The sequence below is a fragment of the Canis lupus genome, chromosome 11 (assembly GCF_003254725.2).
Source record: "Canis lupus dingo isolate Sandy chromosome 11, ASM325472v2, whole genome shotgun sequence".
Taxonomy (NCBI): Eukaryota; Metazoa; Chordata; class Mammalia; order Carnivora; family Canidae; genus Canis; species Canis lupus.
In genome coordinates this window covers 29,233,631-29,251,047 of record NC_064253.1, presented here as the reverse complement: position 1 = coordinate 29,251,047, position 17,417 = coordinate 29,233,631, and the positions used below count along the sequence as shown (strand labels likewise).

The 17,417-nt window shown below is 34.6% G+C and overlaps 1 protein-coding gene and 1 pseudogene across 36 annotated transcripts in view; both read left to right on the top strand.

The window, feature by feature from the left end:
* The window catches only part of PTPRD (protein tyrosine phosphatase receptor type D), a 2,185,700-nt gene that overhangs the window by 1,451,869 nt on the left and 716,414 nt on the right, over nt 1–17,417 (top strand). The window lies entirely within an intron of this gene.
* Nucleotides 9,082–9,912, top strand: LOC112650363 (coiled-coil domain-containing protein 43-like; annotated as a pseudogene).

Below are 17,417 nucleotides of genomic sequence, written 5' to 3'. Positions count from 1 at the left end.
ACATGAAAACAGGTAATATTGATAGACATTTATTCAGTACAAAGATGACTAGCGATATGCAAGGTATTTTTACATGGGTGTGGAGCACTCTCAGACATATAGAAGACTATACATATTCTTGCTGTATAGATTTGTAAATTATGAAGCAAATAAGAAAATTATTCATCATGAACCAGCACTAAAGTAAAGAGCTAAAATATCACCAATATGGTTGCATTTATTTGGGTGTTGCTCCTTACCTCTTCTATCACCTGTCCCCAACAAATATGTGTATGATCTGCTTTGTGTTTATCATTGTTTTGGCTTTTAATAAGTTTTATCATATGTTTACATGCACATACACATATGCAACTTTTTTTATTTAAATATCCTCATACCCAGTATCATCTCTCGCTTGCTTTTTCCACTCAGTATGGTTCTCAGTATTACTTATATCTTTTTATGAAACCACAGTTTGTTCTTTTTCATTATTACATAAATTCTCTCTGCTGTGAAGATTTGTATTCATTATTTTGTGTATAGGCATCTCAGTTGTTTCTAGCTTTTTAATAACAGGGACAATACCACCATAAACATATTTGTATATTTCTCCTGGTGACCATGCTTAAAAATCTCAATAGGAGTGGAATTGGTGGCTTTTAAGATGTTCACATGATTAACTCTACAAAATATGTCTAAATATGTTTCCAAAAATGTATCAATTTATATTTTCTCTCATAATATGTAAGACCCACATACTTACAGAGAGGTTATATAAATCATTGGGCTATCATAAACATAGTTGTTATGATAATTGTTTTTATCATTAGTAACTTTGCTAATGATATTGCAAATATACAGAATTAGAATAATAAATTTAAATAATAATAACTAAAATAAATAATTACATTGATAGTAATAAATATAATTATGGGACAAAGTGTAGAAATCAGGAACAGGAAACAAGAGAGTACATTACCATTTGGAAGAGAAGAAAGAAGTGCTATGTGCAGACAAAAAAAATCACTCTGATGAGTGTGACTTTGGAGGATAAATGGATAATTAGTATTTGCTAATTTTTTAATAATTACATAACATCTACATAAATACATTTACTTGCTTTATGTAGATATATTGATATCTGTTAAAAATCTAATCATTTCTGGTAAATTAAACCCCTTAACCACTGAAGAGTCACTTTCCACTTGCAGTTCTTTCTCTAGTTATGATATTAAGAGTTTAGTAGGCAGCCTCTCAGAATTTATGTATACTTAAAAATATGTATATATTGTAATATATAATTATATTGTCTATAATTATAAATATATACACACTGAGAATATTGTGAATATTTTCATAAGCATAATTTTATACCAGAAGTTTGTATCACTTGAGTTTACTTTCTTTTCTCAAATAAATGTCCAGAAACTCTTTCCACCTAAGTATATATAGCTTGACCTCACTTCATATAACCAATGGATGTCTATAACAGCCATTAGAGTTACATGATTAAATTATAGGATATTATATAGCCATTCCAGATAACTAATGGCTGTCCTATAATTTAGCCAGAATAGTTAGCCTGTGTATGTACTTAGTTTTAAACAATGTTACAGTAAATATGCTAGTGTGCCTTTATGCCTTTGAGAGGATATGGTTCTAAATTAGATACCTAGATATAAGATGTCTTGATCCAACTGCATATACATTTTGAATGTTAATAGTCACAGCCAGATGTCTCTTTAAAACACTAGAACTGTAAAAGGTCTGATATTTTACTCTACATTCAAGCTGTTGATTGAGCCTGCCACAATTTCATGGATACTGGCAGAAGATACAACACTCTTGGGTCAGAGACAAAAGACTTTATTACTCATAGCAGTAGCCATAGCCATTTTCTTATGCAAATTTCTCAGGCTCAAATTCCCACAGGGACATGTGAAGAGGGCCGAGTGATACCTGCACATGGAGTGGGTTATGTGATAGAAACCTTGAGCTTAGGGAACCTGACTCTTTTATGGTGGTCAGTAAGCATTCCTGTGATCCAGAGGAAAAAACTGCCTTTATTGGGTTGAATAATATACAAACATCTTGACTCCTTAGAGAGACACCATATCTATCTTCCAAAACTTTTCACTATGTAAACACTCTTAAAAGGATAGTCTGTATGTAATACAGTCAGGGTGACTAATCACAAAGTACACAGAAATAGGAGACCCATGGAGAATTATTTCCCAATAATTTCCTTCAGAGAAAATTTGCATATGCTTCCATTAGGAACCATGGGTTGTTACTAGCCTGTGGATACTTTAAATTGTTTCCAGGTTAATTCAGGACTATCAAGTTCAGTCCCCCTTTACTCTTGCTGCAGGATCTAATCTGAACCTCTTAATTACAGTGCTGATACTGCATTTGTTTTCAGAACAAATCATTTTCTCCCCAAGTGCTTAGCCATGATGGCAGGAATCAGGAAAATATTATACCTATTTTCTGCAAATCTCAGAAAGTGTACCTTTTATGTATAGGGATCAACCACTGCTCATATCTGGCTAATTGTTGCTCTGTATATCTGCAAACCAAGTGTTGCATTATATTCTGATGCTTCATGAAAAGAGAGAAACCTATATTTTGATGTAAAAACACCCAGTTTTCAAATGTTGGTGAATTAATTGAAAGCAATTAATAATATTTTCAGCAATGTGTGATGCAACAGAGAAACTATAGGGGATAACTATATATTTGATATTTAGGAGCTCATTGGTGACAATGCCTTTCTACACCCAGTTATGGCCCCATTCACAAAGCTTTCATGGCTTTTATTTTATTTTATTTTATTTTATTATTTTATTTTATTTTATTTATTTTTTATTTATTTTTTGTGGCTGGAAAGGCTAACTTTTTTTACATTTTTTAAATTAAAATTCAATTTGCCAACATATAGCATAACATCCAGTACTCATCCCTTAAGTGCCCTCCTCAGTGCCAATTACCCAGTTACCCCATCTCCCACCCACCTCCCTTTCCACAACCTTTTGTTTGTTTCCCAGAGCTAGTAGTCTCTCATGGTTTGTCTCCCTCTCTAATTTTTCCCATTCATTTCCTCTCCTTTAATCCCTTTCACTATTTCTTATATTCCACTTATGAGTGAAACCATTCAATGTTGTCCTTCTCCTATTAACTTATTTCACCCAGCATAATACCCTCCAGTTCCATCCACATCAAAGCAAATGGTGGGTATTTGTCTCTTCTGATGGCTGAGTAATATTCCATTGTATATTTACACCACATCTCCTTTTTTTAAGATTTTATTTATTTATTCATGAGACAGAGAGAGAGAGAGAGGCACAGGCACAGGCAGAGCGAGAAGCAGGCTCCATGCAGGGAGCCGGATGTGGGACTCGATCCTGGGACTCCAGGATCATGCCATGGGCCGAAGGCACGCGCTAAACCACTGAGCCACCCAGGAATCCCCACCATATCTGCTTTATCCATTCATCTGTCAAAGAATATCATGGCTCCTTTCAGTTAGGCTATTTGTGGACATTGCCGCTATGAAGACAATTATTCACTCTGAACAAGTGGGATTTTTCCCTGGGATGCAAGGGTGGTTCAATATTTGTAAAACAATCAACATGATAGATCACATCAATAAGAGAAAAAACAAGAAACATATGATCCTCGCAATAGAAGCAGAGAAAGCATTTGACAAAATACAGCATCCATTCCTGATCAAAACTCTTCAAAGTGTAGGGATAGAGGAACATTCCTCAATATCCTAAAAGTCATTTATGAAAAGCCCACAGCTAATATCATTCTCAATGAGGAAAAACTGAGAGACTTTCTGACAGGGATGTCCACTCTCACCACTGTTATTCAACATAGTACTAGAAGTCCTAGCCTGAGCACTCAGACAACAAAAAGAAATAAAAGGCATTCAAATTGGCAAAGAAGAAGCCAAACTTTCCCTGACTTGCAGATGACATGATATTGTACATAGAAAACCCCAAAGACTCCACCCCAAGATTGCTAGAACTCATACAGCAATTCAGCAATGTGGCAGGATACAAAATCAATGCCCAGAAATCAGTGACATTTGTATGCACTAACAATGAGACTGAAGAAAGAGAAATTAAGGAATCAATCCCATTTTTAATTGCACCCAAAAGCATAAAATACCTGGGAATAAACCTAACCAAAGAGGTAAAGGATCTATACCCTAAAAACTACAGAATATTTCTGAAAGAAATTGAGAAAGACGTAAAGAGATGGAAAAACATTCCATGCTCATGGATTGGAAGAATTAATTTTGTGAAAATGTCTATGCCATCCAGGGCAATTTACACATTTAATGCAATCCCTATCAAAATACCATGGACTTTCTTCACAGAGTTGGAACAAATAATCTTAAGATCTGTGTGGAATCAGAAAAGACACCAAATAGCTAAAGGAATGTTGAAAAAGAAAACCAATGCCAGGGACATCACAATGCTGAATTTCATAGCATTGTATGTACTTCCCCTACTATAGCACATCACATTGATTCATTATTTTTTCCAATTTAGATAAAATTTATTTCTTGTCCTAGAGGAAATTAAACTGAAATCTTTGGGAGTAGTCTTTCGTACTAAACAGAAATCATTATATCTTCATCTGATAAGTATAACTTATATGTCATATAGTTTTCTACAAGTTAACATCCAATGCTACAGACTCAGAAAGATTTATGGCACACAAAAAATTCTAATCACTGTAGAAACTAGTGTTTGGGAATAATTGTCAAAACTTTGATTTTAACCATTAAGTCACATTTCACAGTTCAAAAAGGGCCATAGTTGTCTCTTGGAAGTTCTAAGACTTTTCTGATTAGGAAGTCACATGGAGGAGGATTTCAGAATCTTCTGGTTGTCTGCATTAGGAATGTTCTTCACCACAAAAAAAAAAAAAAAAAAAAACACACACAAAAAAAACAGAAAACCTCCTTGGACCTTGCCTATGACCAGATATATATATTTTTATTATACTGCAAAGTGTGTTGATTTTATAGATATGTTTGGGAAGAATCAACATCTTAAAAATGAAGTATCTTTGAGTTTTGTATGTTGACCTTGTATTTTACAGCCACGAATTTATTCAACTCTTATTCAACTAGCTTTTTTAAATATAGATTTCATCAGATTTTTTATGTAGAGAGTCACATTGTCTCTACATAAAGGCCAGTTTACTTCTCCCTTTCTATCTGGAGACTTTTTTTTTTTTTAAATTTTGGTATTACACAAAATAAGGCTTCCATTATATTAAATAGAAGTAGTAAGAACAGACTTCCTTACCTTGTTTCTAATTAGAGGAAGAAACCCTTCAGTCTTTGAGTGTTAAGTGTGAAGTTAGCTGTAGGCTTTTTGTAAATTCCATCTATTAGCAAAGATATTACTTTCTATGTCTAGTTTGCTGCAGGTGTGTTTTACTATGAATGAAAAGTTGATATCAATCGCTGGCTAATTTTCAAATCTTAAGCCACTTTTGCATTCTTCAGAATATCCCCACTTGGTCATGATGTGTTATTACATCTATACATTGCTGGGTTTGATTTGCTATTATTTTGTTGAGGATTTTTGCTTCTATGATCATGAGCGATATCGGTTTATAATTTTCTTGTGATATCTTTGTCTAATTTTGGTATTAGCAAAATGCTAGCCTCACAAAATGATCTGGCAAGTATTCCCTTCTATTCTATCTGTTGGAAGAATTTGTGTGGAATTGTTTTCTTGTTGTTGGAAGACAGCTAGACCTGAAGTTTTCTTTGAAGGCTTTAACTTTTAATTTAATTTCTTTATTGGCATAGGACTGTTCAGGCCATTTGTTTCTCCTGAGGGAGCCTTGATAGTTTGTGTCTTAAAAAGAACTAGTCCATTTTATCTAAGTTGTTGAATTTATGGTCTTTAAGTTGAGTTTAATATTCTCCTTATTAGGTTTTTAATGTATATAGGATCTGAGGCCATGCCTCCTTTTAAGTCTTGATTTTGTGCCTTCTTACTAACCCTCCTTTGATCAGTCTCGTTTGAGGTTTATCAATTTTATTGATCTCCTTTGTAAAAGTGTCTTTTGGTTTCATTGAATTCTTTATTTATTTTCCATTTTCTAAATTATTTGTTTCTGCTCTTATCTTTATTCCCTTTATTTTGCTTGTTCTTTCTAGTTTCTTAAGATGTAAGCTAAGATTAGATAATTGATTTGAGACTTTTTTCTTTTCTAATTAATCATTTGATGCTATAAATTTCCCTCTACATGCTTTTCTAACTACAGCCACAAATTTGATATGTTGTATTTTCAGTTTTATTCATCTGAAATGCTTCTAATTTCCCTTGTGACTTTTTGTTTTATCCATGTGTTATTTATGAATGTATTATTTAATTATAAATACTGGGGATTTTTTAATTATTTATTTATACTTTAATAAATTATGGAAAGAAAACATTATACAATTTCTTTTATTTTACATTTTAGGCCTATTTTATGGCCCAAAATATAATCTATTGTAATGAATATTCCTTATACAATTGAAAATAATAGGTATTCTGCTGTTATTGGATGGAGTGTTTTATTTATACTAATTAAGTCATTAGTTAATAGTGTTACTCAGACCTCCTATATACTTAGTGATTTTCTACCTGATTTTTCAATCAACTGTTAAGCAAAGAACTTCAAAGTTTCCAATTAGGATTGCAGATTTATTTATTTGATTCCTTTCAGTTCTATTAGTTTTTGCTGCATGCATTTTGAAGCTCTGTTGTTAGGTGCTTACACATCTAAGATTCTTATACCATCTTGGTTTCTTGACCCACATTTCACTACAGAATGTCTCTTTTCACACCTGTTCTGAAGCCTACATTGTCTGATACTAAAATAGGCACTTCAGCTTTCTTTTGGTTGGTACTTAGGGGTTATATCTTTTCCTACACTTTTACTTTTAACCTATGTTCTTTTATTAAAAGGGTTTCTTTTCAATTGCATTTTAACCCAATCTGAAAGATTTATATTTTAATTGGTATGTTTAGAAAATTTATATTTGATGAAATAATTGATATGATTGGAGATCATAATTTTTAATTTGTGTCTTTAAGTTCTTATATATTAACCATCTTTATATTTAAAGTACATTGCACATAATGTGAACTCAGTAGATGTTTATTGAGAAGTTTCTATTTCTTTCAGATCCATTGTCTTTTTTCACTGTACTATGGATTTGTTCTAAATATGGTATTCCTAATATTTCCAAATCATAACTTTTGTCATATGAGTTATAAATGAAGAAAATAGCTATTACACTCAGTTTCTAAATCACATTTTCTTATGAATATTTTTTACATACTCATGCAGGATAAGAGTAATATGGTAGGAGCTGAATATCAATCAGTGAATATTAGATTACTTATCATTCATCTGCTTATTACATGTTGTACTTTTGATAATTATGGGTCCATTGAAACAGCAGAAGAGAAAAAAGGAATAAGTTTATACATGCTTTGCTGCAGAAATCAGTAGCAACATATGGTCATGAATAAAGCATCACCATTTCAATATCTGTGTCTGCTTTAGTTCCCAATAGTATTATCTGTAGAGAAGACCTTTGCTCTACAACAGAGAATACTCAGCATTTGAAAAAGCATTATTTCTGAGAAGTAGGAGAACATGATAGTGGTTTAATATTAGCATGTTTATAACAATAGTGAGCCTAGTGTTTTGTTTTCATTCAAAACATTATTAACCTTCCCCCTGGAAAACAAAAGTTTAATTTAGGAGCGAATGTTCTAAAGAGGCATTACTTTCTAGCTGGGGGGAGAATCTTAAAGATGAGCAGAGATAAAAGAAAGTTACAGAGATACTCAGTAACCAGTGTATAATCCTGGCAGATAGAAGGTAGCATTATAGAGCAAAGGGAAGAAAAGAATATTTTAATTTAAGGTTCTTAGTGTGTCTTATTCCACACTCCATACAACAAACAATGGATTCTTAAGCATCATGGTAAATAATACGTAGACTAATCCTGAAAGTAAGCAATATCCAATTTGCCCCAAACCTCAGGAATCTGTGTTCCAGTGTATCATACACTACACCACTGGACCGCTGGTTGTTCTATTAGATTTTGCTTAGTTTTCTTGTGACAGAGGATTTGTCCAAATTTGTTTGCTTTATATTAGAGCCATTCTCCATGACTACTCATTCACTTATTCATTCTATAATTGAATGTGTTAGGCACTGTCCTAGGTGCTGAATAGGGCAAGTGCTGCAAAAAAAGCAGTTTTAAGAGTTGATTCTGGAGATAAGAACCATTTTTAATTATAATAGGACAAGTGCCCATATTAAAATTACCAAGAATACTTCCAAGTCTATTGAAGTCCATGAAATAATTTGCAAGCCAAAAAATGTATTTTTATGAAAAAAAAACTTTACTCAGAACCAGAATCATACTATGATTGGAGATTTACCAGAAGTGCAGAACTCCAGAAAAAATGTGCCAGTATTAATAAGAAAAAAAAAGCTTTAATTTTTCAGTATTTTTAATTAAATAAGATATCATCAAAAGCTCATTAAGAGTTACTTCAAATGTACAGTAACTCAACTAGAAGGATGCAATTTGAAATTAGTAATGTTTTGAGCAAGAATGTAGCCTTTGTTCAAGAGTCTTCATTATTAGTATTACCCCACTTAGGAATATTGAAAGTTTTTCAAGTTTGCATAAAAGTGCCAGGCTGCCAAATATTATTATTTTATCTGAAGCTGCTGTCTATCAACCAAAATTGAGGCTTAAAATGTCACAATTACAGCCACTCCAGACCTAAGTAACATTGGCATCTTCACTAATCAACCTGGGGATGTATTAGTATGGTTAGAAATGTGTGATATTTAAGAAGCCATTATGAAGAAGAAGGGGAAGAAGAAGAAGAAGAAGAAGAAAGAAGAAGCTACCACGATTATCTATGTGATCCAGTCCCAGAATGATTTTGTAATCAAATCACACAGCTCGTATTCAAAAGACAATTTGAGGGCACTAACCCCAAGATGGAAGCACCAAGCAAAGTGGGTGCAGCTGCCTAGGTGGAGGAGATGGTGGGATCAGGGGCAGTGGCTTTGGGTCTTGGGTCGTGAATGGATAGACAATTGGAGGTGCTGGTAGTGGACTGAACCATTTAGGGCTCCTATATCTTGAGTGTCCTGCAGGAGACAGAAGAAGAGAGGGTGGTTGCTCTACAGCATATACTCTCTGCCTGCTTCAAAAAAGATTCTCTTCTTAACATCTACAAAGAGATTGTAGAAGGATGGTCAGGAAGTCAGAATGTTGTCACCAAAGTGAAAAAAGAAGATTAACTACAGGCCATTGCCACCTAAATTGAGAAGCAGCCACAGATTTGCTGAAGCCCATGATGGTATCAGAAGAGAAGAAGCAGAGAAAGGCTATGCTCCTGGCCCAAGATGCTGATGTGACAGATGCAAAAGACAGAGCAGATGAGAAGGATGATCCAGGTACCACCACAATGATTATTGGTTCTAATAAATCTCTATTCCAAAACACCAATGTGGAAGATATCCTCAATGCCCAAAAACTGGAGCAAGACTCACTTCAGGGGACACCTGGGTGGTTTAGTGGTTGAGTGTCTGCCTTTGGCTCAGGGCCTGATCCTGGAGTCCCAGGATCAAGTCCCACATCAGGCTTCCTGCATGGGGCCTGCTTCTCCCTCTGCCTATGTCTCTGCCCCCCTCTCTCTGTGTGTCTCTCATGAATAAATGAATAAAATCTTAAAAAAAATACTCACTTCAGGATGAATCCTAAAGGAGAAGGAACAGGACACACTGCAGAGTGAGGGGAACAAACTAGCTAAGCAGGAGCACAAGGAAGGGGAAAAGAAAGAGGCACAAAGACGGGGGTGGAAGCAATAACTTCAGTCTACTCTGTTCTTTCTCCTCATGGAGTTGATGAAAGAGAGAACTGATTTTGCATGTATGTTTAGAAGGAATGAGAGAACAAACAAAGTTGTTTCCTGGGGTATTTCCCTTTGTTTACAAAGTCAAAAGGAAAATCACAAACACTTCTAATTACAAAATGTGTCGTGTCCCTGTGGTTGGGTAATCAGATACTGTAGTTGATGTCTTTACCAAAGATCTGGAATTTAATACTGAAGTCCTGGCTCATTTTGGCCACTTTCAAAGTCTTTTCTCAGGAAAAATAGCAGAAATATTCAGAAAGCTCATAGTTCCAGTTTTCATCCTGAAGAAGCAGAATCATGACCACTCCTTTCCTGAGATGAAATTTGGGGGCATAAAGTATTTTGAAAGTATTATTCATCCCTTAATATATTGTTTTATGGATGAAATAGAAAGCTTTTAAATAGCCCTACCTGGATCCAGATACTATGTTAACATGGCAAAGAACTACAAAAATGAAAGGAAATATGTGGTAAGTATTCTAGATTTGAGACTTTTTTTTATTAAGTTTCAGTCTATGGGAGGAAAAGAAATATTTTTTTAAGTGGAGATGGTAACATATTTTCCCCCACCTAGGCAGCAATATCAAAGAAAGATGTGTATTTGTGGAATGATACTATTGTTAGCTTGATTCATTTTTCATAATCATGAATCTTTTCGAGTGTTAGTAGAGATTTTATTCTTGATCTGCCCTAAAACATGAGTATAGAGAACTGATAATTACAGATTGAAAGAAACTGCAGGAGCCACGTGTTTAAGAAAGAAACACTGGAAGTCTCTGCAAACAAAAATATTTAAGAGTGTACATTGTGGGTGCTCAACAAATTTATGTAATAAATGGAAAATAAGCAGGAAAAATGAGCAGGAACTCTCCATTTCTACTTTTGTCACAGGCCACATTCAATTGTAAATAAGGCCTTTCTCTACTTCAGGCAGCAGACTGTCAAGAAGCCTGAAGGGAGCAATCTCCTGGACAAATTAGAAAATAGATATTTTATACCTGAGTTTGGTAAACTACTGTGGGCAAGCAAATTTGGCCCAGTCTGTTTTTGTATGGTGCAAGTCAACAATAGATTTTGCATTTTTATTTTATTTATTTTTTAAGGATTTTTTTTTAAGATTTTATTTATTCATGAGAAACATAGAGAGAAAGGTAGAGACACAGGCAGAGGGAGATGCAGGCTCCATGCAGGGAGCACAACATGGGACTCAATCCCAGGTCTCCAGGATCACACCCTGGGCCAAAGGTGGCACCAAACCGCTGAGCCACCCTGGCTGACCAGATTTTGCATTTTTATTTTTATTTATTTATTTATTTATTTATTTATTTATTTATTTATTTATGAATTTATTTTTAATTGGTGTTCACTTTGCCAACATACAGAATAACACCCAGTGCTCATCCCAAAAGGTGCCCACCTCAGTGCCCACCACCCAGTCACCTCCACCCCCCGACCTCCTCCCCTTCTACCACCCCTAGTTCGTTTCCCAGAGTTAGGAGTCTTCCATGTTCTGTCTCCTTTTCTGATATTACCCACTTATTTTTTCTCCTTTCCCCTTTATTCCCTTTCACTATTATTTATATTCCCCAAATGAATGAGACCATATAATGTTTGTCCTTCTCCGATGGACTTATTTCACTCAGCATAATACCCTCCAGTTCCATCCACGTGGAAGCAAATGGTGGGTATTTGTCGTTTCTAATGGCTGAGTAATATTCCATTGTATACATAAACCACATCTTCTTTATCCATTCATCTTTCAATGGACACCGAGGCTCCTTCCTCCGTTTAGCTATTGTGGACATTGATTTTGCATTTTTAAAGGCTTGAAACAGAAGGAATACATGACAGAGATCTTTTGTGACCTGTGAAACCTAAAAGATTTACTGTCTGGCCCTTTGGAGAAAGTTTGCCAACCATTGTTTTATACCTTTAACTCTGAGGTTGACAAATATTTTTCCTTTGTGCAGAAGGTAAAAAGAAGCATAGTTAAGGAAATGATCTGTCACTTTTATGCACTCCTATAGCTGTAGCATTACATTTTTCAAAAGTAACCACCTTTAAAAAAACGACCTATTTAAATTTAAAAAAACAGACAAAAAAATTCAAAATAAACTTTTCTGTTTGCAATTTTCACACACAATGAAAAGAATAAATATGCCACTGCATCACTGTTTCCCTTCTGCTATTCCATTCTATTCTATTCTACTCTATTCTATTCTATAGATATTGCCCCATTCCTCACTTTGGAAAATTTCACAGAATTATTTTATCCAGCCTTGGCAAGCATATCCATCTTATCCTCCCACCTCTACCCTTTTCTACTTATTATTATAAAATCCCATCAGTCGAGCAACATTGGGGCAGAGAACCTAAGTAGGCAAAGCAGGATTCTCTTTAGAGGGAGAGGAGGAGAAAATTTAGCAATATTAATAGAAAAGTAACTTTGGTTTTACTACATTAGATTTCTAGGCCTTTGCATACTAAAAGTTAGTAGAGGCTTAATCTGAAGAGAGCTCCATGAAGCATTTATTCCAACTAACAAATGAGAAACTTTAGTCATATAGCTTAAATGATCTGCCCCTGATGACATAGTAATATTCAAGGTGTATCTGGGAAGCAATTGTCCTAGCTGCATACTTATTATCTGAATATCATGCCACCTGTAATTATCTCTAGCAAAAGTCAGGAAACTATGACTCTTGGGCCAGATTTGGCCCACTGCCTGTTTTGTCAATAAAGTTTTATTGAAACACAGAGACACTCACTTGTTTACCTATTTTCTGTGACTGTTTTTACAGTATAACAGCAGAGTTGAGTAGTTGTGACAGAGACTGTAAGGCTCACAAAGTCTAAAATATTTCTTATTTGATCATTTACAGAAGACTCCTTTTCAAAAGTAGGATATCTATCAACTTGTGTCAAGTGCTTCAAGACAGAGATAACCTTCACGCCTCTTCCCCTCCACCCCCTCACACACACATGAATACAGACACATTATAGGATTATGATGACTCCTCTGGTAAGTCACAACTGATCTGAGAAAGGCCTGCCCTTTACTAAGGGGTAAAAGTAAGAGTAATATTAAATAAAACCATTGGAAGGCCTGTTGAAAGAACTCACATTTATTGAGTGCTTATCATTTTCCTGGCAGTGTTCTAAATATTTCACAATATTAACTCATGTAATAGTCACACAAAACATATATCATTATCTGCTTTTAATTCATTATAGCTGAGGAAACTGAGACTAGAAAGGTTTAATAATGTGCTTAAAGCAGCACAACTATGAACTGGCCGTCGTTTTAAATAAAGATACTGTCTCTAGAGCCCATAGGCTTAAATTTTAAGTGGGTTAGCATCTCCAGAAATAGTAAGAAAATCTGCTTTTTTGCAACTGCAGTGAGCCAAGGAAAGCTGTATGTAGATAGCCAATATTGATTTGGGATAATCTGTGATAATGTTTGTAAAGTATAAATGTCCTTTAAAGCATTTGTTCAACATATATTTCTTGAACACCTACTGATGCCCAGACTGCATTCTATTAAGCGAAGATAGTTCCTTTCTTGGTGGCACTTAAAATTTGGCAGGGATTTCCTTTCTAGAAAATTCGGGAGAAAAGTTAAGGCAACAACAATCAGGAGTCAAGGGTTCTGTGTGCATGAGGTTGTTACACTCTTTCTGACATTACACAATTATGATAAATAAAGAGTAGGCATTCTGGTTAAATGAAAAGAATGTAAGCATTATAGGGAGAAAGCAATGGATTTCACTTTCAAGCTTGACTTTGGAGAAATTACTGCAAACTTCCTTAGCCTCACTTTAAAAAAACGTATTTATAGTTTAGAATATTTACTTCCCAAAATTTTCCATGAGGATTAAATGAGATCATATATGTGATTAATTGTAGAGTAATGCCAACAACTTAGCTGGCATTTAACTTTTTAAAAAATTCCTTTTATCTTTCTTAAAAACATTTATCTATAATTGCTCGTATTTTAGTCCTGGCTCTGAATTCTTTCTCTTTAAAATGCCGTGCATATTTCTTTAGGGGAAGATATTCCCTCTGAGCACACAGGGTTGCAGAGGCAGCATTCAGGAACATATCACAACTATCTTCATTCCTGGATATATCTAAAGATCATTGAAAAATGGTCAATCATAGACAGTACCTACATTCATGTTTATTACTTGTGATTTATCTTCTCCTTTATGCATATTCTATATCAGACATTATATTGCAAACTCTTCAGGGCCAAGCACCTATATTATGCTTTGGTAGCTCATTAGGGCATTTTATAGATATTTTTCACATTTAAGGTAATGAAATATTTTAGACTGTTTCAGTTGAAAGAGATAGAAACTCACTAAGTTCATGTTAAATAATAGATATTAGAAAACTATAATGGAGGAGTAACAGAGAGAGAAATCCAAGGAGTAGATGCACAACCAATTCAGAGATCATGGAAGTCAGAGTTTTTGCTTTTCTGGGAATTTGCAACTCTAACTAGAAAAAAATAAAGTTGCCATTCTCTCTGAACAAGGACTATATTTCATTATTTTTCTTCTCTGTGTCATGGGTTTATTCAGAGCTCTTGCTGCACCTTACTTTTTACATACTATCTTCCCTCTGTATCTCTCTTTACTTCAGCTTGCTACGGTAAACTAGTTTGTTTGTTTCACTGGTTCAAATTCCCCAGAGAAAGTTTGCAACTAACTTAACCAATCATCTTTGTCCATAGTTGGATAAAGTCTTTTCTCAAATCCACACAGGGTACCACTGTTTAGCTCACAAGTTGTCAATCATGGAAAGCTGTCCATCCTTAGTCATTTCATCTGTTGCCAAGGGGATAAGTTCCTACTGATTATCAGAATTTGGCCACTTATTTTTCCAGTGTAAGACCACATTCCATAACTAAGGTAAGAGGTGAGGACAGGAGGACTATGGCTTAAATATAGCATACCCTTGGAAAGGCAGTTAAGGACTTACTATGCATTCTGGTACTTATAATGATTTATGAAGGTCATAATAATCTAATGGGAGAGACAAAATCAAATCATATATAGAGAGGCATGTGGCATAGAAATCAGTCTTTAGGGTCTTAGAATTTTTTGAGAAAAACAACTTTTTTGTTTCCCTTGTAACTTGCCTGATATGTGGGACATAAAATATTTTTAATTTATATTTTTGAATGGGTAGTGAACCACATGGATTCTTAATTAGGCTAAACATTTCAATGTTAAAACCACCATCATATGATGTTTTCATTCTATTGTTCTCAGTGGATGATACCACTGAGCCAGCAGGAAGTTCAATATTCTATGCCAATAGATTTAAAATATTTTTTTTATTTAAGATTTCTTAAGTGGACAGTGTGTGGAGGTCACACTTGCTTTCACTTGATGCCACTCTGGAAGTGATCTTCACTTTAAAAGAAAATTTAAGTCTCAGTTATGTCAGTCAGTTAATCTTTAAGAACATTATCTTGACGATGTAATCTATTCCTTATATAATAGTACACTACTATGTGTAGGCTGCATTCATATTTGCTTTTGCAAAACTAATCTAAATTGTTTCCACTGGTCCAGAAAAACAAACCCACAAGCATCTGCTAAAAAAGTAAGCAGCTTGTAGTGGTTGGAATCAAGTAACTGACAATCCTTGCTATGGGCAGTTTTGGTCTGAGCAGAAGACCTCCCTATATTCAAAAGATTGAAACTAGTATAGAATTTGGGAAAGTCTGGTAGCCCACAATATATGAAATATTTAAAACTTTTGGACATTCTATCTTATGGCAATGCAGAAAAGAGATGTTTTTGACCTTAAATCCCTGTGTATGGCAATGAGGCAGCAAACAGACAATTAAGAAGAAAAATCTGAAGGCCAAATGTCAAAAATGAGAGTGCTAACCCTGAGTTGTGACATTTGAAAAATGTCCTTGGCTCATATTGAAGTGCAATTGCTAATGTGGCCATTTATTTGTCTATTTATAAGGGGGAAAAAAGCCCTGAGACTTCTAAAATGTTTAGAAATGGATATTATTCTCTCTGAAAATAACAACAGGCTGTTATTTTCAACCTAAGGGTCAAAGCTAGAAAGAGGTGTCCATTAGTACGCATCAAAGTTTACACTTGCATGGTGCATGTCTTAAAGCAAGAATTAAGACACTATTTTTTTAATCTTAGCTAATATTTAAATATTCTCTGAGACATAGGAAGTAATTAGTATAAAATATTTGTTCTTAGTGGCAAGAGTAGAAAATTTATTCTTGTAATCCTAACTATGTGGCTGTAAAATAATTTAAAAGATAATATGTTCATGTTTCATCTTTCTTCTCAGTTTTGATCATTAGCACAGTGTCATTATTATAGGAGAAAGTCCCTGTAACTGTGTGTTGATCAAAAACTCACAAGTAGGGATCCCTGGGTGGCGCAGCGGTTTGGCACCTGCCTTTGGCCCAGGGCGTGATCCTGGAGACCCGGGATCGAATCCCACGTCAGGTTCCCGGTGCATGGAGCCTGCTTCTCCCTCTGCCTGTGTCTGCCTCTCTCTCTCTCTCTCTCTCTCTCTCTCTGTTACTATCATAAATAAATAAAAATTAAAAAAAAAAACTCACAAGTAAAAAAAAAAAAAGAAAACAAAACAAAACCTCACAAGTACTTCTCAGACTTGTAAATGGCCACAAAAATTTTGTTTTCTAATTAAATAACTATAAAATTACTATTGACTCATGCACTTTAATCAATACTTCCTTCTTATATTTTATTATGCAAGAAAGCAGAGGAACTTTAAGAAAAACAGTATTTTCAGAGAAAAACATCATCTTACCCTATATATACTCGAAATGGTTGGTTGAAAGAGTCTTCCATCTTTTATTCTTAAAAAAAGGGGGGAGGATGATGTCTAAGATATACATAAGCTTTAGAGGTAGTACAATGTTGATATTTTGATGTAAAAATCTTTTTTTGGATAGCTCTTTTCATGAGAGATCAAAACAACAGTCCTTCAGCTATGTTGCTAACAACCCTTTCTCTTTCATAAAGTGTCCTGCTTCAAAATCTTGCCCATGTTTTGCTATCCATGCATCGTTTGAAGTATACTCTTATTACTATCATTGTGAAAGACAAAGGGCAAAGCATCACCTTTGCTTAAAAATAACACTCTCAGATTATTTTCATTTACAGTCCTTGAACAATTCTAAATATTATACACACTGACTTTGGCTCCCAGAAATGTGTGTCAGTCAGAACACTTTTTTTGGTAAAGAAAGCAGTGTGGTATACCAGCACTTAAATCATAATACATCCACACTTAATGCAAAGAGGCACAGAGCTTTGTGATTAAGTGGGATTTTCTGGAGTCACACTGCAAGAGTCAATGCCAAGTCTACTGCTTAAAACTGTATATAACCTTTGGAAGTTAACCAACCCTGTCCATACCTTATTTTACCAATCTCTA